Here is a 19,571-nt window from a genome sequence, read left to right on the forward strand (position 1 = left end):
TAATCCAACCCAATACATTTGGCCAGGGGTTTCTTTCAAATAATGGCTTCTTGGCTTTGTGGCTTAGAAAATGCTAGAGAGGAAGGATACAGAGGGAAGTGGAGGGGTAGAATTGTAGGCCCAAGGTCAAGGTGGTAAGAACAATAAGTTGCAGAAGCAGGACTGGCGAACCTGTCCAGCTCACTCCTCTGTCCTTAGAGTACCCAGGTTCTTCTCTTCTTGGTGAAGAGGGAATGAGCCACCTCCTTCCTGAAACATCCATGGGGATGGCTGGAGAACATTCAAGAACTTGTCATCCCAGCCAAATAGCAATTCCCTGCTGGAAACAGTGGTCTGTCTGCGCCCTTGTCCACAGAACCCCAGCTCTGAGCACTCACGGTGGTGAGAAGGGTAGAGTACCTGGAGCCTGCGTAGTTCCTCCATTAGCCAGGAGGGGGTGAACACAGGTTGCCAGGATGGAAAGGGGAAAAGCTACAAACCCAAAGGTCAGTGTCTTTGGGGGGTGTTTTTCCAGTACTATTCTCAGGCAGGCTCATAGAACTGAATACATACCCAATAATAAGCACAGAGGAAGAAGGTCATGGCTAAAGGGCAGACTCCAGGATCAGGATGCTGGGTTTGAATTCCAGCACCGCCTGCTTTTCTGCTCATTACTATCTGACCTTGGGCTGGGCACTACATGACCTTGGGCAGAGTAGTGGGACTTAGCTTCTCATTTATAAAATAAGAGAAGGAAATGTTACCTGCTTAACACAGCTGCAGGGCATGAATAAGGTGGTGCAATGTAACACAGTGCCTGCCACAGAGTAGATACTCAATAAACACCAGTGTTACAATTAAAGGGAAAAAATCATCCTCCCGGTGTGATTAAAAAATAATCCAAGACCCAGGTGGCCTTGTCCAATGAGACACTCCCAAAAACAAAATTTAAAAACTTGTCAAGGAGGTCATTATTTTAAGTCCTAGGAGCTCTGCCGCCACAGAAGTGCTGAAAAGGCACTGAGTTCCCTCTCCCTTTGGGTTGGCAGCAGAGAGCTCCTCTCCAGTCTGAGGGCTGGCGTTCCAGCTGAGAGATCAACACTGCAATGCACATTGTTCTCCAACAGGCCTGGCTGCAGCCCAGCTGGGCGAGAATTTCCTTTCCAGCATTCCAAGAGGCGACAGTGCCGAAAGATAATTAAAACTCAGCTAGCAGTGGTGACTGAGAAACAGGCGCTGAGCCCCTGAGTGGAGAGGAGATGGGGCATCCCAGGTTATTAATTAAGTGTGCTCACATTGGCATGGTGTAGAGGACAATTGTCAAGTTGTTAGCTGTCAGTTTTGAGTGGTGTTTGTCTATCTGGATGACCAGTTGGTGGTGGGCACTGAAGAGACTCTCCAAGTTCATTTTTTGGGAGTCTGGAGGAATGGCTGACAATCAATTTGCACTTCACCTTGTTTTACCCTGCAACCCTGTGGAGATTCCAGGAAGTCTTAATTCCAGTGGTCTTTCACCTAGGCCTGTAACATGGGTCATGTCTCACTCCCCCATCCATCACTGGAAATGTAGGCAGAGGAATGATGCATGGGACACAAGGTGGCAGGGAGCCAGGGGTCCAGAACCTCCCAGCTGTACGCAGCTGTGAGTCAGCCCAGCATCCTTACCACCCACTATTCTCTGCAACAAGATGGAAGAATACCTTCCATCTAGGCCAGAGATAGGGGGTAAGGAGGTGATCAGTTTCCATCCCTGGAACTCTTGAAGGACAAGGCAGCCAGAGAAGGCAGCCCACTCCAGGCTGGGCAGCTGACTGAGCTAACCTGAATAGGGTCAGAGAGCAGCCAGAATGACAGTGAAATGGGGTCAAGATGACATTTTCCATCTCATCTGCCTTTTCAATATCTTTCTTACCAATTACTGCCCTGAAAGTACACCACAGCCCGACAGTTACAGCAAACCTGTCCCAGGCTGTGACTAAGTCTCCTTTCTCCTACTCTCACCTGTGTGGGTGGGAGAGAAACTGCCTTGCTTGTATAGTGTGACACATCTCTATAGACACATGTGGTTCGTCCAGAGGTGCAATTTGACCCAAGACTGGGATCAGGTTGAGAGAGGACTGAATTTGTCCCCAGGTGTTCCAATAGCAGGTAAAACTTGGAAACTGAAGGCGGTCATCTTCTGCCAAGCAGACTTGGAGCAGAGAAAGCCTAGAGTTAGAATGTTGTCCAATCATCCTGAACTCTAACTGAAGCTCCACCGTTACTAGCTATGTGTCTTGGGCAAAGTCCTTAACCTTTCTGAGCTTGATGAATAAGAATACCTACCACATTTGGTTGCTGGGAGACTTAAATGAAATGACTAATACCAGGAGCCAAACCTAGAGTTAGTCAATAAATGATGATCCTCTTTCACTCTTCCTTCTTCAGCCTCCAGTATCGAGGGCAGCCTTAGTGTCAGGGTCTTTATCCACTGTCTAAATATAATTGCAATTAAGCAGGGAGTTTGAGCCCAAATATAGTCCTTGCTGGCTGACAAAGAATTTTTTTAAAACCATGTGAACATATTTATATAAAGGTTTTCATACAATTCATTTGCAGATACACTTATGGAGGAACACAAAAGTGAATAAAATGAGTCATATTCTCACAGTAGTTGTGTGTGACACAGATTCAAGAACAGTTGGCAGGGTTTATGTCCAGAGTAAGGTGATGATTAGTGCAAGCCCTTGTGCCTCACCTGTCAATCAATACCCCCTTAGGATAGGGTCAGGAGGACCCATGTCAACCAGGCTTCCACCTGAGGGAGGTGTGCTATTACTAAAGTCTGCTGGTATAGTTTCTCTATGGTTTTCAAAGAAGCCATGATCTCTCAGCTCCTCTGATTCCCTAAAAGCAAAAAAAAAAATTACTAGAATGTGCTAGAGAGGTCAAGTAAAGTCACATAAATAGACATGGCTTTCATATGGGAAGGAAAGGGATTTGAGTACAGCAGTCAGCAATGCAAAGAAAGGCACAGAGGCAGGCATGGAGGTAGTGTTGGTCCACAGACAGAAAGGCCAGCACTGTGGATTCTTATTATCAGTGGTGACCAGGGTATACTTTGCTCCTATCATGGGTTGGATCTTATAGATTTTATTTGCATAGTTTTATTTAATCCTCAAATAATCCTGTGGAGCAAATGTGATGAATGTCTAAACATTGCAGATGAGAAAACCAATGTCCAGGGAGGGCACTGCCCAAGGTCATACTGCTAGTGTGTGGTAGAGTCAGGGCCCCATCCCAGGTCTCTGTGAGTTCAGAGTCCCCACATTACAGCTTCTAGATTGCTTCCAATATTGAAAGTGCAAAGAGCATTAGGATTCCAGTCCTGTGTGACTCTGTGTGTGCTCCCTGGACCAGCCCAATGGTCATCTCATGGGAGCTCATTGGAAGGAAGTCAGGTCTTGCCCAGAACTGCTGAGCTGGAATCTGCATTTTAATAAGACCGCAGCGTTCTACATGCACTTTTAAGCTTGAGAAGCCCAACTCTGGATTTCTCACTTGTCTGTCTCCAAACTTTAGTGCTCCAGGATGGTAATGAATTAAAAGGGAAAATAAGGTGTCCTGGTCAAACAAGTTTAAGAGGAACTGAGATCAATGAAGCTGAGCTGGCCTCTTTGTTACTGGGCTTCTGGGCACTTTAATAAGCTGATGTATACATTAAGATGTGATCATAAGAGGGGGAGTTTACAGTATCCCTCAAAACATATTTGATCTTGGAGAATTTTTTTTTTGAGAAGTAGCTTTCAAAACTAGTGTACTAAATAATTCACTTTTGAAAACAATTGATTTAGATCAACTGCCTTATGGCCCAGCTGTATAAATGAGGTCCAGAGAAGTTGTAGGATTTGTCTAAGGTGGTAGTCAGTTCATGGCTGTGCCCGACTGCCCACCAGGCGTCCAGGCTTAGAGTGTGGGGCACTTTTCAGCAGGCTGGACCAGAAGGCCCAGAAATCTGATTCACCTCCTGGCCCATTTGCTTCCTAGCTTTTTCTCCAGCCATGAGGAAGTAACTCTGCTCTGCATGCCAGCCTGACAGAGGTACATGAAGTCAACCAGGAGAATTTGTATCCAAGCTCCTCTCCAGAGGCAATACCGCAGACCCAAGATCACAAAGCAACCAGGTGGCAAAGCCAAGCAAGGGGCTCAGGCTCCCTCCTTCCCAGAGGTGGAGATCCTTCCAGCTTTGCCGGCTGCACCAGGCAGAGACAGGCCAGAGATTGAGACCCAAAGAAGAAGCCAGGCCTTCCATGGGCCAAGCCTTGGCAAGCCCAACAAAACCTAGTAATTCACAGCACAACCCTCGGGAGAAAAAATAGACGATGTGTATTGGTGGAGGTGGTTGGGTGGGAGTCGGGGGGAGGGTGTCAGTCAGGAGCTGGACTATCTAGAAGGCGCAGGGTAGAGTCAGTGCCCACAACCTGCCTGAGGCTCTCAGGTGCTTGAATATTTCAAAGAAGCAAGTTGCCTAACATCTGCCAAAAGTTGGGCAGCAGGGTAGGGCAGGTACTTTTCCCTGTTACAAAGCCAGCCCTGTACCTGGGCATCTCAGGGAGCACTCTGGGAAGAGCCAATAAGGCCATGGAGGCAACCCTCTCACCAGCCCCTGACCCTAGTGTCCCTTGATCTAGCCTCTTCAGTGTGATCCTGGCTCCCAGACCTTAGAGACACAGTATGTCATGCCACTAAGCCACAGTTGCTGGAGACAGTGCCCCTAGGAGAGGAGGGAAAGGAGACAGAGTGCCCTCCAGGTGGCTAGGCATGTTACATCTCACTTCAGTCTCCCAACTGTCTTGGGAGACAAGCACTAGTTTTATCCTCATTTTATAGTTAGGAAGCAGAGGCACAGAGAGCTTAAGCCATTTGCCTAAGGTCACCAATTTTGGACTCTAATGTTCTCTTAGGAAGGAGAACTTTTAGCTGGGTAACCAGACCTAGGGAGATAAAATAATGTGGGGGTTACCACATCTATATTCTCGTGATGGACAGTGCAGCGAGCCTGCCCCTGTTTGGGGCCTTAGGACCAGACCCACAGCCCAGCATGGAGCCACAGGCAAGTGCCCAGACCTCGATCTGCATCAGTGAAGTCTGAGGCCCCAGATATCAGTTTGTTTAAGCTTCTCAGGTGATTCTGAACCACAGCCAAGGTGGATAACCAGCCTTCTTGCTGTGGGGGTCATCACCATAGGGAGGTGAAGCAGCTATCCTAAGTGTGTAACTTGTAACACCAAAGTCTTCTAATATCTGTCAGCCAGAGATGGACTTCAGAATCGCCTCTCCCATTTACTAGCTGTGTAACCTTGAGTGAGTCGCTTAACCTCATGGTGAAGGACTTAAATGTATTTAAACTCTTTGGATAGGATGCGTCTCCTGACGCCTCTTTCTGTGAGACAACAATAGAGAAGGGGTGAGCAAGGGTGGGCTGCCCATCCTTGAGCCTCAGGACAAGGCAGCGTTTGTAGTGATGCTGCTCACCTGGAGCAGTCCTGGGGAAGGACCCGGATGAGATGAGAAAAATCAGCTGTCACATAGTGCTTCTGTCACCAGCTGTGTGGGGGCTGTGTCCCCACACACCAAACCAGCAATTTTTCCAGTGGACACCAATTGCCTGGCCTATAATTTAATTCAATTCTGACTATCTACTGGGAGGTAGCACCAGATCCCAGAGGTGGAGGGCTCAGTCCTGCAAAACTGCTCCCAACTTGCCATGTCAGTGGCAAATAATAATTTGTCACCTCAACCGCTGACCAACTGGCTATAAATCAAGGTTCCCACACACCCCGTTCTTTGGGTTCAATTCATTTATACTTCCCTGAGCAACTCATGTACTCAGGGAAACACTCATGCTTACCATTTATTTCATGTAGATGAGCGGCCAAATGGAAGAGATGCTGAGGGTAAAGCATGTGGGAAGGGGCATGAAGCTGTCACCCTTTCTGCCTCCTCCAGATAGCTCCACGTGTTCAGCTGTCTTGAAGCTCTGTGAATTCAATCCTTTGGGGGTGCTTATGGAGGCAGCATTACAGAGGCATGATGATTCACTCATTGACCATTGGAGATCCACTCAACCTTCAGCCCTACCCCCACATGGAGGTGGAGGTGGATTGAGATGAGGCTGAAATCTCCAACCATCTAATCACATGGTTGGTTCCTCTGACCACCAGCCCCCATTCTGAGGCTCTTCAGGAGCCCACTAAGAGTCATGTCAGCAGAACAAAAGTTGCTCCTGTCACGCAGGAAATTCCAAGGGGTTTAGGAACTCTGTATCAAAAGGTATCGCATATTTTGAAACAGTGGAAGAGAGGTTTTTGAAAGTACTCATCACAAAGAAATGATAAATACATGACATGCTGGAGATGCTAACTACCTTGATTTGATCAACAGACAATGTATAATGTATAGACTCTATATGTTCATTATAAAGTGTCAAAAAGAAAAAACAACTATCAGAACAAGTTTCTCTTAGCACAAGGAGCATTTTACAAGGGACTTAGGAGCTCTGTGTCAAGAACCAGGAGGCAGAAACCAAACATATAGGGCTGGGGATGCAGCTCAGTGGTAGAGCATTTGTCTAGCATGTGTGAGACCCTAGGCCAAATCTGAACTACCTCAAAAAAAAAATTCTTTGAGCCCAAGCATATATTTATTGTTATATTACAATATATTGTCCCTCATCTCAGACATCATACCAATCACCAGTGAGAAGTGTACAAGGTGACATTGCTACTACTGACTTGGAAAGGCAACCCAGGGCTTGGGGACTCCATTCCATATCAGAAAATGCAGGAAGCTGCCATCAGGTGGATGGTGGAACTCTGTTTTTTAAGAGGCTGGCAGAGTTCTCTCCAGACAGATGGTAGAAGGCAAGCTCAAACACTGCTGCCCTTCTGCACATGTCTCTACTATATAAACAAATGATTGGTTAAAATCCTATTATAAACACCCTAAACCGCTGAATTTTTTTTTCCAGCATGGTGGAATTGTACAAGGCTTTCCCTTTGTTGGTTATCTATTACTTTGATATTTTCCTTTTTCATATCAAACATTGTACTACTTTTATCATAAAAAGTCATGAATTTTAAGATGCTGGTATAAATATTTGCAGAACACTTGTTACTTCTGCTTTCAGATGGTTTTCCAGAAGGGGGAAAAAAAACCCAGTCATTTGAAGAAAAATTTTCAGATTATTGCAATCTAGGCACAATTAGGTGCCCTTTCCCTTATCTCCTCTGTTTCAATGACAGCTTCCTTAGTTCTGGGGCTCCCCTTCATTTTCCCAACCACAAGCCTTTTGGGCTACTTAGTTCTTCTGTCTCAGCTATTGCTTTGTCATCTAAAGTGCCCCATGCCTTTCCCCTACCACTTGTCAATTTGCTCTGACAGATAGAATCACACCAGTGGCTCACCTGTTGTCCCTCTTTCTACACCAGGGAGGAGACGTCTGCCTCCAGTTTGTAGGATTAATGACCCCCTTAACTAATGATTCCTTTCAGTGCAGGGCAGGATGGCCACTCCAAAACGAGAGTGCACTAGAGAAACCTCATTGTTTTGTAGAGAAACCAACCCAGGCTGCCTCCCTGTGTAAAACAGAGCGACAGCCATACCAGAAGAAGAATCCAAGTGGAAAGAAGCCAAAGGTGGCCTAGGTGCATGGGGCTCAAGTTCAGGTGCAGCCTCTCAGCTTCTTTATGTCATTTGCCTGACCCTGCTACTTTGCACAGCCTACACCCTGGCATGGATATGCAGAGTGTAAACACTGTGCAACCATATCACATGGCCACTAACTAGGTGAAATCCTGTGGGTCACTGGGCTGCTGCTCCAATCAGTGAACACATGCTCTGGGAGCAGGAAAGCATGTGTCTGCCTGAGTCAGCCCAGCTCCCACACTGAGTGCTTAGAGGTCTAGTGCTTAAAGGTACATGCTTGTCACAACACATGGTCCCTATGTGTAAGGTAATCACTGCATTGCATGTTCACACAAAATGACAGCATCAGTTCCCCTGCTGATGGAAACAGTGGCTGGTCCATCTTAATGCAAGACTGCTCCATCAGAAGGAAGAGGTGAGGAAGATCCCATACCACATTTTCTTATGCACTGGTTTTAGAAAGTACCCCATGTAAGATGACACTCCTCATGTGTGTCAGGTGCAGATACTCCTGCATCCGTTGAGGCCAGTTCCCCAGGTCCTGCATCATCACTGCCAACTTTCACTTATTCCCTTTCCATCCAGTTCTGGAACCCTTGGCCCCAGGGTTTTATTCCATCCAGCTCATCTGTGATGGAAGCTCCTTTGATAGAGACACCTGCAGTATCTCTGTGGGATCACAGGCCACCAGAATTTGGGGAGAGTTCCTCTAATTCATTAGTGGCTGAAAGGACTCAAGGACCTGGCATTTAATGGAAAGGCGTCACCTTACTCATGGAACTCGGCTGGAAAGTCCAGTGCTCACGGCACCAACCTCTTCAAGTTACAGGAATCTGAACTATGAAGACACTGGCCAGGGAACAGGCCCTGGACTTAGAGAGAGATGAAGTGTTTTCTGGAAAGGAATCCTGGCCTCTTGCAGACCTGGGAAGTGCCAGGGCTTAGCTCCTGGGTAGGATTGCTGGTGCTGACAGCCGGGAGCCAGAGCTCTTTGGGGCCACTTGCTCTAGAGGAACCAGTGGTCCTGGTGTCAAAGGAGCCCCTTCCAAGGTGAGGGAGGGGCACTGGATTCTGCAGACACCCACAAGCTGACTCCTCAGAGGGCTCCAGTGGTGTCAGAGGCACATCACAAGCACCTGCCATGCTTATCAGCTTGGGCTGGTGCTTCTGGAGTGCGGACAGGAGGTAGAGGGAGACACGCAGCCCTGGGCCTCCTGCCAGGTCACTCAGGGCCCAGAGGGCCTGGAGAATCCTGGGACACTGTGCATCTACTCTGAAGCAGTCTACAGCCCACCGGGCCAAAATGTAAACTAGAGATCAGGAAGGCTGAGAGTCCAATCCCACTGCTGATGGGAATGAGCTGAGTGAGGGCCATGAACAAGGGCTTGACTTCCCTGAGCCCCAGGCTTCTCACCTGTACAGTGCAGGCAAGGAGGTCATCCCCACTTGGGTTTGTTGCAAAGTGACATGAGAAAGAGCACTCAGGGCACAAGTGTCATTTAGGTAGATGTGTGCCTGCTGGGATAGGCAGCGCCCCGTGGAGGGCAGGGAGGGACTCACACATGGGGATGCTAGATCTTGAGCAGGATCTTTACTTCCTCAAAGATACCTTCTGCTTAGTTTCTAACACGGGCTGTGGGGACAGGAGGGATGCTCCAGGTGAGCAAAGGAAGGGATCCAGAACACAGGGCAGTGGAAGAGGGCTTTTAGGAAGAAGAGAGGAAACAGCTGAGCAAGGACCCCTCCTCCTGGGTGGCTGAAGGTTGTGCCTGCATTTTTTTTTGTTGTCCCATGTTTCAGGTAAATTAAAATACACTGTTCGCCTGTTTATAAAATGGAGAGAACCTCAAACTCTGTCCAGGAAAATTCTAGTCTGTCTAAATACTATGAGGCTCCTATGGATGCACATGTGTGTAAAATCTCTCTCTCTCTCACACACACTCTCTCTCTCTCTCTCTCTCACACACACACACACACACACACACACACACACCCCACACACACCACTTTGTTCCCTGGATTCAACTTAGGATAAGCTAGTTTTTTGTGGAGAGCCACGGCCAGAGCTGCAGGCTTGGGCACACCTTTGCCACTTCTGTTAGGCCTTCTTAGCTTGAGAAAAGGACTAAGGCCCTGGGCCACCCTGTGGTCTGTTCTCTCTGTGTTATCTTCTCAGCAAGGTGGAGGGTCACACCAAGGAGATTGCAGCACAGAGCCACCAGAGGTAGGCCAAGAGGCAGAGAGGTCAGACCTTAGCTGTGCAGCTCCCAGATGCCATGCAAAGTAGGCAAAAAGGCAGGGCTGGTGACCCAGGCAGGCCTTGGAAGAGCAGCCAGTGCCCGATCACACCGTCATGCTTAGGCTAAACACAGAGGGAGTTGGGGAATGATATTTACCCTACCCTCTTCCCGTGGCTTTTATGACGCAGGACTAACGAGGTGGCTTATGAGAGTAGCGACAGCAAATTGTTATTCATTTATTCAGTTGATACCACTTCTGAGCAGACCCACACCCTGCTTTGGGGGAGCTCAGAGCCCATATCCCACGCCACTCTCCTCTGTCCTCCATGTTTCCCAATAGGATAGAGGCTTTTTGCTAGCACCCAAGTGCCATGTGGTTAGGCCCCAGTTTAGCAAGACCCATGAAAGCACAGAAATCACAGACTCTAGGTTTTAAGTGTGCTGGTAAGCCTGGGAGTGGAGAAGTCTCCTTTTCCCTGGTACTCACACCTTGTCTCCATAAACCTTGGCCTTCTCAAGATGGGGATACCCCAGCAACCACACCACAAGTCACACCTGACTGATGCTTCAACACAGGTGATAATTAATAGATACATGGAAGGGACAGAGGGAAGTGATTCTTTCTGGCTTAGGGAATCAAGGAAATCTTTGAGGAAGAAAGAGATGAATGAGGCCTGAGGAAGAAATCCTCAGCAAATGTTCCAAGCTGAGAACAAATGGAGGCTAGAGACATTTTGCTATGGACCTCAAACGCCTCACTGACTCAGAGCCAATCATTTCCCTACACATGGTTAACTTTTTTGAATACAAAAGATTTGGCCACCCACAGATCAGGTGACCTTCAGTAGAACACTTAACCCCTGTGAGCTTCAATTTTCTCATCTCTAAAATGGGGATATTATTACCTACCATAACCATCTCTCAGGGATGTTTGAACTTCAAATACTCATGCAGAGCAACTAGTCAATAGATAGTAAGTACCGTGTCCCCTGCCCTTCCATTTCTTTTCTTTTTTGAACCCCCATTTCTCCTTCCTGAAAATGAGAGGACACTACTCTGACCCACCCCAACACCATTCTTGTCAGAATGGATAACCAGGACATCTGGGTCCCTCAGAAGCAAGCATCACAGCAGGGAGCAGGCTGTGGGCTGGATTGGTATCCAGTGCACATGGGGGTTTCCTTGTCCCAGGTGCCTTTAGACTACAGAGGTGAAGCTTCAGGAGAGTGAGGGACTGAGCTGGGAACCAACAGGGAAAAGAAAGAAGGGAGAAAAGAGGCCAAGTTGTTTTTCATTTGCAGAACTTGCTGCTCCAGCCAAATAACATCGTTAAATACTACTGACATGACAAAGCCAAACTTTCTGGCTTAGGCTCAAATTTTCTGTTTTGTTTTTAAATCTAAAACTGAAGAATGTATCTCTTTTAGCTCTGTGTCGGTCAGCCCAGTCCTTTCGGCCCATGAACTTCCAGTTCAGCACTCATCAAGTTTGTCAAGGTCAAATTACAATTTCTTTGGTTCCAGCAGTGCACACTCAAGAGAGGGGTATGCTGGAGGCTGCAGGAAGCCAGGTGTGGAGGGTTTCTTATGGTGGAAAGTGAACTGATTTGCTCCTTCCTGTTACTCTCCCAAACTCCTGTTCTCCTTCCTGCTGGTGTGTGCATATATATGCACATATTCACACCTGTAGTACTCACCTGAGTGTGTCTGCTGTAGGTCTCACATGCTTAACAGGAAAGCATTTCCACATCTGTCTGCAGCTGGAACTGTAAGAATAAAATGAAATGGAGAGATGAGGCAATCATTCCAGTTCTTCAGGTCTTAAGCTACTTTCACCTAAAATAACCAGATAATTAGGGTCAGAGTGGGTGGTCCATTCTGTTCAAATTACTCACATAATTACCTCAAATTCCCCACTGCCTTTGTGTGCATAAGTCAAAGCATTAATATTATCCAGGTCAAAGAACACGGCTATTAGGTAAGCCACATCAATAAAACAGGCTTCCTGGCCCAGTCTCTCCACAGGTGGCATATTTCATCATTCATTCAGAAATATTTTTCAAGCAGTAAATATTTGTTGTGCCAGACACTGTGCTAGGTGTTGTGTCTACAAAGGTGACACAGCAAACATCATCTTTTCCCACATGGGACATATATTTGGGTAAAGAAAAAAAAATAGGTAAACAAATATAATAATTAGAAATTATAGTAAAGATCAGGATGAGTCAAAAATGCTTATTGTAAGCAATATTTGGTGATGATCCACAAAAATAACTGACACCTATAAGTGGGGCCAGCTGACCTGTGATTGTCCCCCCTCCCAGCATACCTAGTTACTTGTCTAATAGCTGCCACTAGCCCCTTCTCAGGTCAAGGGCTCTCCTCAGTACTATGTTAAAGAAACAGGTGTGTTGGGAAAATTGTTGGCCCTGACATGAGAAACCCTGAGCCTGCTGTCTGTGAAAGCTGAAGGACCTTAGGCAGGTCACTTTAGTCTTCCTAAATCTGTAGAATAGGCGTTGTACTTGGCTATCAAACCCCAGATACACACGAGGACCAAGGAGATCTGAAAATACTCTGCAAGTGGTAACATTCTAAATCAAGGAGGTGAGGTTGATAAAACTGTACTGCAAAGAAGTTTAGTAAGGGGAAGGTCACTCACCCACCCACCTACCCACAGTTAAAAAAAAAAAAGAAAGAAATGAGAGGGGAGGGGAGGGGAAGGGGGGAGAAAACAGAAGAAGAGAGGGAAGTGGGGAGGAACGAGAGGGGTGGATGGGGGGAGCAATTTAAGCAAGAGGAGGGGAGGGGAGAGGAGGAGAGAAGGAAAACTGTAAATTTTTCCTATCTGGGCAGCCAGGATAAGAAAATAGAAGAGTGAGGACAGGCGTTACAGGGTTGGAGAAGGTACAAATGAAAGAATGTGCGCGGTGTTCTGCTTCACGGAGCTCGTACAGGTGGAAAATATCACCGGGTTCCAAAGAGATTTAGATCACTCTCACTGTGGCAGGCCAGACGACAGGTAGACGTGGCTGATCAAGGGCATCGTACCCAGCCTTCCTGTGGCATTGGAGATTTCACACTTGGCAAGGACGGCTTTTGAAGAGGCAGAGGAAAGGAAGATTTGGCAACTACACAGTTATTTTGATCACCAAGGAACTTCAAGTCAGATAAATCTTTGAATGACTTTTCTCTTGGTTTGAATTATTACAGCAACAATTTGAATCACTACAATTTGAGCACTTGCTGTGTGCCAAACATTTGGGTAAGGACTTCATGGCCATTGTCATACCTAACTCCCATACAACCATATGAAAGAATCATCCTCACATGCAGATAGGGAAACGGAGGACTGGGAAGCTGAGGAAGTCACACACCTCCTGCGTGGGAGGGCGGGGTTTTACTTGTCCACCTCCAAAGCTCATCTTTTCCCACAATGCCATAGCTATACCCGCAGAGGGTTTAGGGTGTTAAATTTGACATTTTGAGTCTCAAGCCAGACTGGCCTGGGAAATACTACAGGTGCTTCTTTTTAAAGGAAGAAGAGACCAAATCACACAACTTCAGGAAATCAGAGATTATTAACCAATGTTCTTTCTATGAATTAAAAAGAAAGTGGGGTGCTCTATAATATCTAGGTGGCTTTTACCAGGGCATATAACTGGGTAGTTCGAGCATTCATCAAGGCCAAGGAAAAAGGAAGGCTAATGCTTTCAAACTGTGGGTGTGAAATGCTAGTGTTGGGTCATTGGTTTCACTAAGTGAGCCCTAACCAAAGGTTTCAAGGTTCTTTTCAGTCTTGTGTGTGTGCACCTCTACGTGTACAAAGTCTGAATGTAAAACAACTGCAGTCACAGTCAGAAGCCTTTGAACACCACTAGACTAGGGAGTAAGCAGGAGGGAGGAAGAAGCTCATGAGATTGACAGGAAGTTGAGCAAAATCCAAGATTTGCTCCTCCAATGCTAGCAAAACAGCTCTAAAATAACTCCAGGACCTATTTTTAGTGCTGCCTAAATTACCTTTCCTTTGATCTCTGGCACTGACCAAGATGGCTCCTCAACAGCACACACTGCTCCTAGGGAACTGACAGCGGCCCAGGAAAACCGTCACACAGGAAGGAGCAAGGGCCAGTCTTTTCTCTAAACCCCATGCTGTTTCCCTTTCCTGACTTCCTTCCCTGCCTGGGGATTAGAGCAGACTCCTCACAACAGGATGTAGCAGGGGCCCACACACTGCTCTGAGTCAGGGCCAGTGCTGGCCAGTGCTGGCCACTCTGGGCCCCCCTTAGTTACTGCAGGACCTTAACCCTTCAAGGAAAAGGAACAGACCCAGCTGAGGGCCGAGGTGGGAGACAGAGGGGATCTTCCCAGTTCTGACCCTGTCAACAGACCATCTGCAGCTTCATGGTCCATGTTCTTGAAACTGGGATGTCATGAGGGGATCCGGTGTGTGTGTGTGTGTGTGTGTGTGTGTGTGTGTGTGTTTGTGTGTGTGTGTGAGACAGAGAGAGACAGAGAGAGAGAGAGAGAGAGAGAGAGAGAGAGAGAGAGAGAAGCTTATGAGAAAGAGAGAGATACAGACGAAACTAGAATCATCAGCAAATTTTTGGAGAAGCATAGGAACACCATTTCTGGACCGCAGCAGGGTTGGTAAGTGTCCCCATCATTAGTTTAGCAAAAGCACCAACCTCTATCTTTTTTATATATGTGAGAATCAGTGGATATGAGGATTAGGAACAGAGTGAGGATAAAAACTATTCATGATGCCAAGGAAAACTTTAGCTCTGACCATAGATTACAACTCAAGAACCCACCAAGTGAGAATAGAAAAAAATAATTTGACTGACTTGTTTTAAAGTAATACTACAGTCACTTTCAGGAACCGTTCACCATAGAGTTCTAATTTCTATATGGCTCCGTGCTGACTGCGCCGACCACTAGCCACCATGTAAGATCAACTTTATTGCAGGTCTCTTTCAGTTACATCAGGCTCTGCTCGTAGGTGATCCTCCTTCACTGAATGTTGTTCCCAGTGCAGATGTTAAACCATCCCTAAGGGAATGCAGATGCTATAGTTTGAATGTGCCCCAAAAGTCGCATGTTGGAAACTTAATCCCCAAATTCTTATGTTGATTATATATGGATGTAGGGCCTTTGGGAGGTAATGAGGGTTAGATGAGGTCATTAAGCTGGGGCCCTCATGATGACCATAGGAGCTTTAGCAGATGAGGAGGAGAGCTACATGCTTTCTGTGATGAGATGTTATCTGTCATGCTGTGTTGCAGAGAGAATGCTCTCACCAGATACTAGTATCTGGGTCTTAGATTTCCTTGCCTCTAGAACTAGAAGAAATAGGTTTCTTCTATACAAATTATCCAGGTTCAGGTATTATGTTAGAGCAGCAGAAAATGGATTAAGACAACAGCAGATCTTGAGGACCAGTTTCAATTACTGCCCAAAGAACAGTATTGGGAAAGAGGTGGCTAGTCAGGAGACATGGCCAGACAGAGGTGAAGCTAAGCACCTGAGTATCTTCTCCATAATCTGCAAGGGGAGTGATCTGAGCTGTTTATAACCTACTGTGTACAACCCCAATTCTTATAGGAAAGAATCCTAGGAAGAGACTCCTGAGAGACAGATCCAGGGGATCCAGGGCACCTTTGAGGCATGGCCAAGTGCTATCTTAGAGCTAAAGAAAAACATAGAGCCACCTTGAGAGGCCATGATGTCTAGCAAGAGTGAAACACACTAGTGTTCTCATCCCAGATCTTCTCTTAAAACTGTGTGATCTTGGTCAAGCCTTTCTCCACCTCATTCTTTCTCATCACTTAAAAAGAAAATAATGAGGGCTGAGGTTGTGACTCAGCAGTAGAGCGCATGCCTAGCACGTGCAAGGCCCTGGGTTCAATCCTCAGCACCACATAAAGATAAATAAATAAAATAATGGCATTGTGTCCAACTACAACTAAAAAATAAATATTTAAAAAAGAAAGAGAGAAAAGAATGATTATCTGTCCACAAGATTGTGAGGATTAGATGGGAACTGCGAGCCAAAGCTGCTGGCCCAAAGCTGGCAGAGTAAACTCTAACACTGGTGTGTGCCCTCCTTGTAAGTCTACTCATTGATTTAGAGTTGACCTTTAGAGAAAGGAGGCTCTGCCTCTCGTTCCCCTGAGTCTCCATGTTTGGGGTGGTCTCCTGGCAGCCAGTGCTCCTAACTCAATGAGGTCTATGACTTTCCTTCCTTTCAGCACAGCCTGGAGGGAGCTCTCTGGCCCCAGCAGGCAGACTTGCTGCCATGGCTCCACCGCAATCGTGGCTTGGAAAGACTCTTTGGCATGTGTCATGTCGTCCCCCACAAGCCATGATCCATGGCGTGATGGAGAAGTGCTTTATTCCAGGGCCAAGAGGTCATTTTGTAGGAGGGTTGCCCATAAGTCTCCCTGCTAGGCAGCCCCCCTTAGCCCCAGCTCCTCTGTTCCTTGTCCTTGACACCATCTGCTCCAGATCACAGACAAGCTGAGAGACTGGGCAGTTGGAATCCTACTGGAGGCCTGAACTTGTCCCTGAACTTGGAGAGGGCTAGTGATGAGCTGTGGCTGTGTACAAGACCAGGGCTGGGAGGAAAGGCCATGCTGCCCGGGTGAGCAGGAGGGGCCAGGGAAATGTGCTATGGGGAACTGTGATGGGAACATTCCAGGGCCAAGTTTTCTGGGCTCTGCCTCTCAATTGTGTTGGGGTCCTGAGCAAGTCACATCCATCCCGGGCCTGCTTCTTCATTAGTGAAATGATGGGATTGGATCAAATGATCTCCAAGGTCCCTTCTGTCTTTATTATTTTTAGGCTCCTGGTTTTGATACAAGGCCCACAGTTCTGTAAACAGGAGCACAGTTCAGCATGTTTAAGTGGATGGGTTGAGACGCAGGCTGGGAAAAGCATGGAGAAGGCAAGAAATAAATACCAGGCTGTGATTCTCCCAGTCAGAAGACTCTGGTTGTATGATGTGGTTTTCTTTCTTTTCTGTAATTGAGTTTATTTTCTGTCTTAAGCCCTCATCCCAGCAAGTGCAGCAAATTGCTACTTCCAGGTAAAAGCTGTCACTGAAGTCATTTACTCAGCCATTTCCATATTCAACTGTATTGAATTCAAGATTGTTAGTCCCACTGCTTCCCTGGGGCTGAGGCAGGAGGTGCAGTCTCCATGAAGAGAAAAGCTCTATTATTGCCCAATCTGCTTCAGTCTTCTTTTAAGATGTAATGTGCCCCTGTCTAGTCCCAAAACATGTCCCCTTTCCAAGTTAGTGTAGACACCACCCTTGTCCAACCCTTGGACCGATGCTGGATGCTTTGGTGTCCTGTCAGCTCCATGCCCTTTGTCCTACTAAAAGCCACTTTGCAGACCTGCTGCTTCCTCTTGTCACTCTCTGGGTTCACTTTCCCCCTGGAGGAGCCCTGAGTAACCTGCATGTTCTATCATGGGGAAGGGGAGGATGAGGGTCATGTGTCTTTTGTCTAGACATGCCACCCTGCCTTTTCTACTCTGTAGCTGCCACACCATGGTGACCAGGAGGACCCTCTGAGGCTCACCATCTCCCTGTAGAGAAACAAAATGCAAGTCAGCCTTCTGACCTGAGTCCCATCCTTATAAGAGTGGTCTGCCTTCTCTACACACCCCCAAGAGTCCCCAAATATACCTAACTCTCTAAACTTTCTTTCCCTTCTCCAGCTTAGAAGGTATTGGTTTGAGTGGGACAGGGAATGAGGAGGACTATAAGGAAAAAAAAAGATTTTACATATCACATATGACATCTTTCACTCATTCCTGTCTCTTACCTGCATGGAGACCTTGGACTTTAAAAGCCTGTCTTTGTTTTCTGGCTCCTTTAAGACTATGACCCTTCCTTTGCCTGAGGAAAATTACACATCTGTTAACACTCCATGTGTCAAAGTTCCAGGGAAATGTTGCCCAAAGGGCCAAGCTGAATAGGGTCTGCAATGCCTATATCATGATACAGAGTCGCTGGTGTCCTACTTTTAAAAAAATCAAATAAAGAAAAGCCTCCAAGGAGGCTGGGGATGTGGCTCAAGTGGTAGCGCGCTCGCCTGGCATGCATTCGGCCTGGGTTCGATCCTCAGCACCACATACAAACAAAGATGTTGTGTCCGCCAAGAACTGAAAAATAAATATTAAAAAAAAAATTAAAAAGAAAAAAAGAAAAGCCTCCAAAGTAAGTTCGAACTATGGAGCCTTTCTCTGAGCTTCAGGGTCTTCCTCCTTATGGTGCCTCTCAATCTCTTATCCCCTAATTTTAACTTTACGGGTCTTAGGGTGAACTTCCTTCTCTTCTCTGAGCCTCAGATTCCTTATCTTTAAAGTGAGATTATTCATCCATTCCTCACTGTGCAGTGGTGAGGATGCTAATGAGGAACTCTATTTTAATAAAAGCTTGCCTAGAAATAAGCTTTAGCACAGGGTCTTGAACACTGGAGATGTAGTCACCTTGGTTTTCCCCCAGCCAGACACCCAGCCAACGGGAGGCCAGGCTTTTGTTGATGCCCGCTCCACTCCATCCAGATGGTTTGTATTTAATCTCCACCACCAGTCTCCTCTGCCACCTCTACAAAGCCACCTGAATCAGAATGGCAACCCATATGGGGCAACCCACTTATAGGATAACTTAATCACCTCTTCCACCTGTAAAGTTTTAAGTGTTTTTGAAAGCATGAACCTTGCCTTGTTTTTATATACCTCACCAGTAGCCACTGAAACCAGCCTGATCCACCAATGAACCATACTCTCCCAGCTCACCAGCCAATACTCAGCACACCAGGCAGCCACCCAGGGCCACTCACTGGATCCCAACCTGCTTTCACCCTGATCCTGCTCCACCTGACTCCCACTCTTTGGTCAGTGATTTTGACCACAGACTCTACTTCTGGCCCCTCTACTAGACTCAGACTTTGGGTTCCTAGCTGTCCCTACTTCTAGCTTCATTCCAAAGACCTCAATCCCTGACCTGGTGTCACCTAGCCCTACTGTCCAGACCTATGAAACTAATGCCACAATTAACATTCATAAGTGCATGTATATACAATGTTTATGAATTCCAAAGGTGGCTAAGATGATGCCAAATCACTATGGCAGAGAAAAGAGAATCAACCAGACCAACTTCTCTGGGGGTGTAACCACCCTTTCCTGCCTTCCAAATGGTGATTCCCTATTTGTTGGGAGAAAACAAAACAAGAGTTATGCATCTGGCCCTCCCAGGTTGAAAAGTAAATAGTAGCTGCTGGCTGAATTTTGATGAGGGCCTGTCTGAATTTGGGGAAGACAGTTCTGGAGTCCCTATGGTCATTAGTTTTGACCCACCCACACTGTGTGAAAATCTTCATGGAGGACTGATCACTAGTTGTTTGAGCCAGTGGCTGACTGGAGGATGATGAGATCCCCACAGCCCTGACCAATCCAGACCTAGAGAAGACCTCTCTGGGACTCCCACTGGCAGGGTATGAAGAGGGAGAAGCATGTTGTCACCTGAAAGAGAAGTAAGATAAACAGAGGGTCCCTACAGCAGGCCAAGCCATGAAGCTGACTGCTACAGAACCTCTCTCCATCCACCTTGAAGGGACAGCGTGTCTTCCCTCCTGTAAGACCATTTACTTGGTCC

At 46.8% G+C, this 19,571-nt stretch overlaps 2 long non-coding RNA genes across 3 annotated transcripts in view; both read right to left on the reverse strand.

Moving 5' to 3' along the window:
- The window catches only part of LOC124090754 (uncharacterized), a 101,189-nt gene that overhangs the window by 23,441 nt on the left and 58,177 nt on the right, over positions 1 to 19,571 (reverse strand). The window contains exons 1-2 of one of the 2 annotated variants that reach the window (XR_009226564.1): positions 14,752 to 15,789; positions 11,602 to 11,670 (exon numbers count right to left, since the gene is read on the reverse strand). This is a non-coding gene — a long non-coding RNA (uncharacterized LOC124090754). Of the gene's footprint in view, positions 1 to 11,601; positions 11,671 to 14,751; positions 15,790 to 19,571 lie in introns of those variants that run through there. The other variant, XR_009226563.1, reaches the window with a different exon arrangement.
- LOC124090756 (uncharacterized) lies at positions 2,603 to 11,591 on the reverse strand. The gene is made up of 2 exons (XR_006851211.1): positions 5,870 to 11,591; positions 2,603 to 2,865 (listed from the first exon to the last, which is right to left on the reverse strand). It is a non-coding gene; the product is annotated as an uncharacterized LOC124090756 (long non-coding RNA).

This window comes from Marmota monax, unplaced genomic scaffold (assembly GCF_021218885.2).
Source record: "Marmota monax isolate L192 unplaced genomic scaffold, Marmota_monax_Labrador192_F-V1.1 WCK01_AAM20220418_F8-fsc00010, whole genome shotgun sequence".
Taxonomy (NCBI): domain Eukaryota; kingdom Metazoa; phylum Chordata; class Mammalia; order Rodentia; family Sciuridae; genus Marmota; species Marmota monax.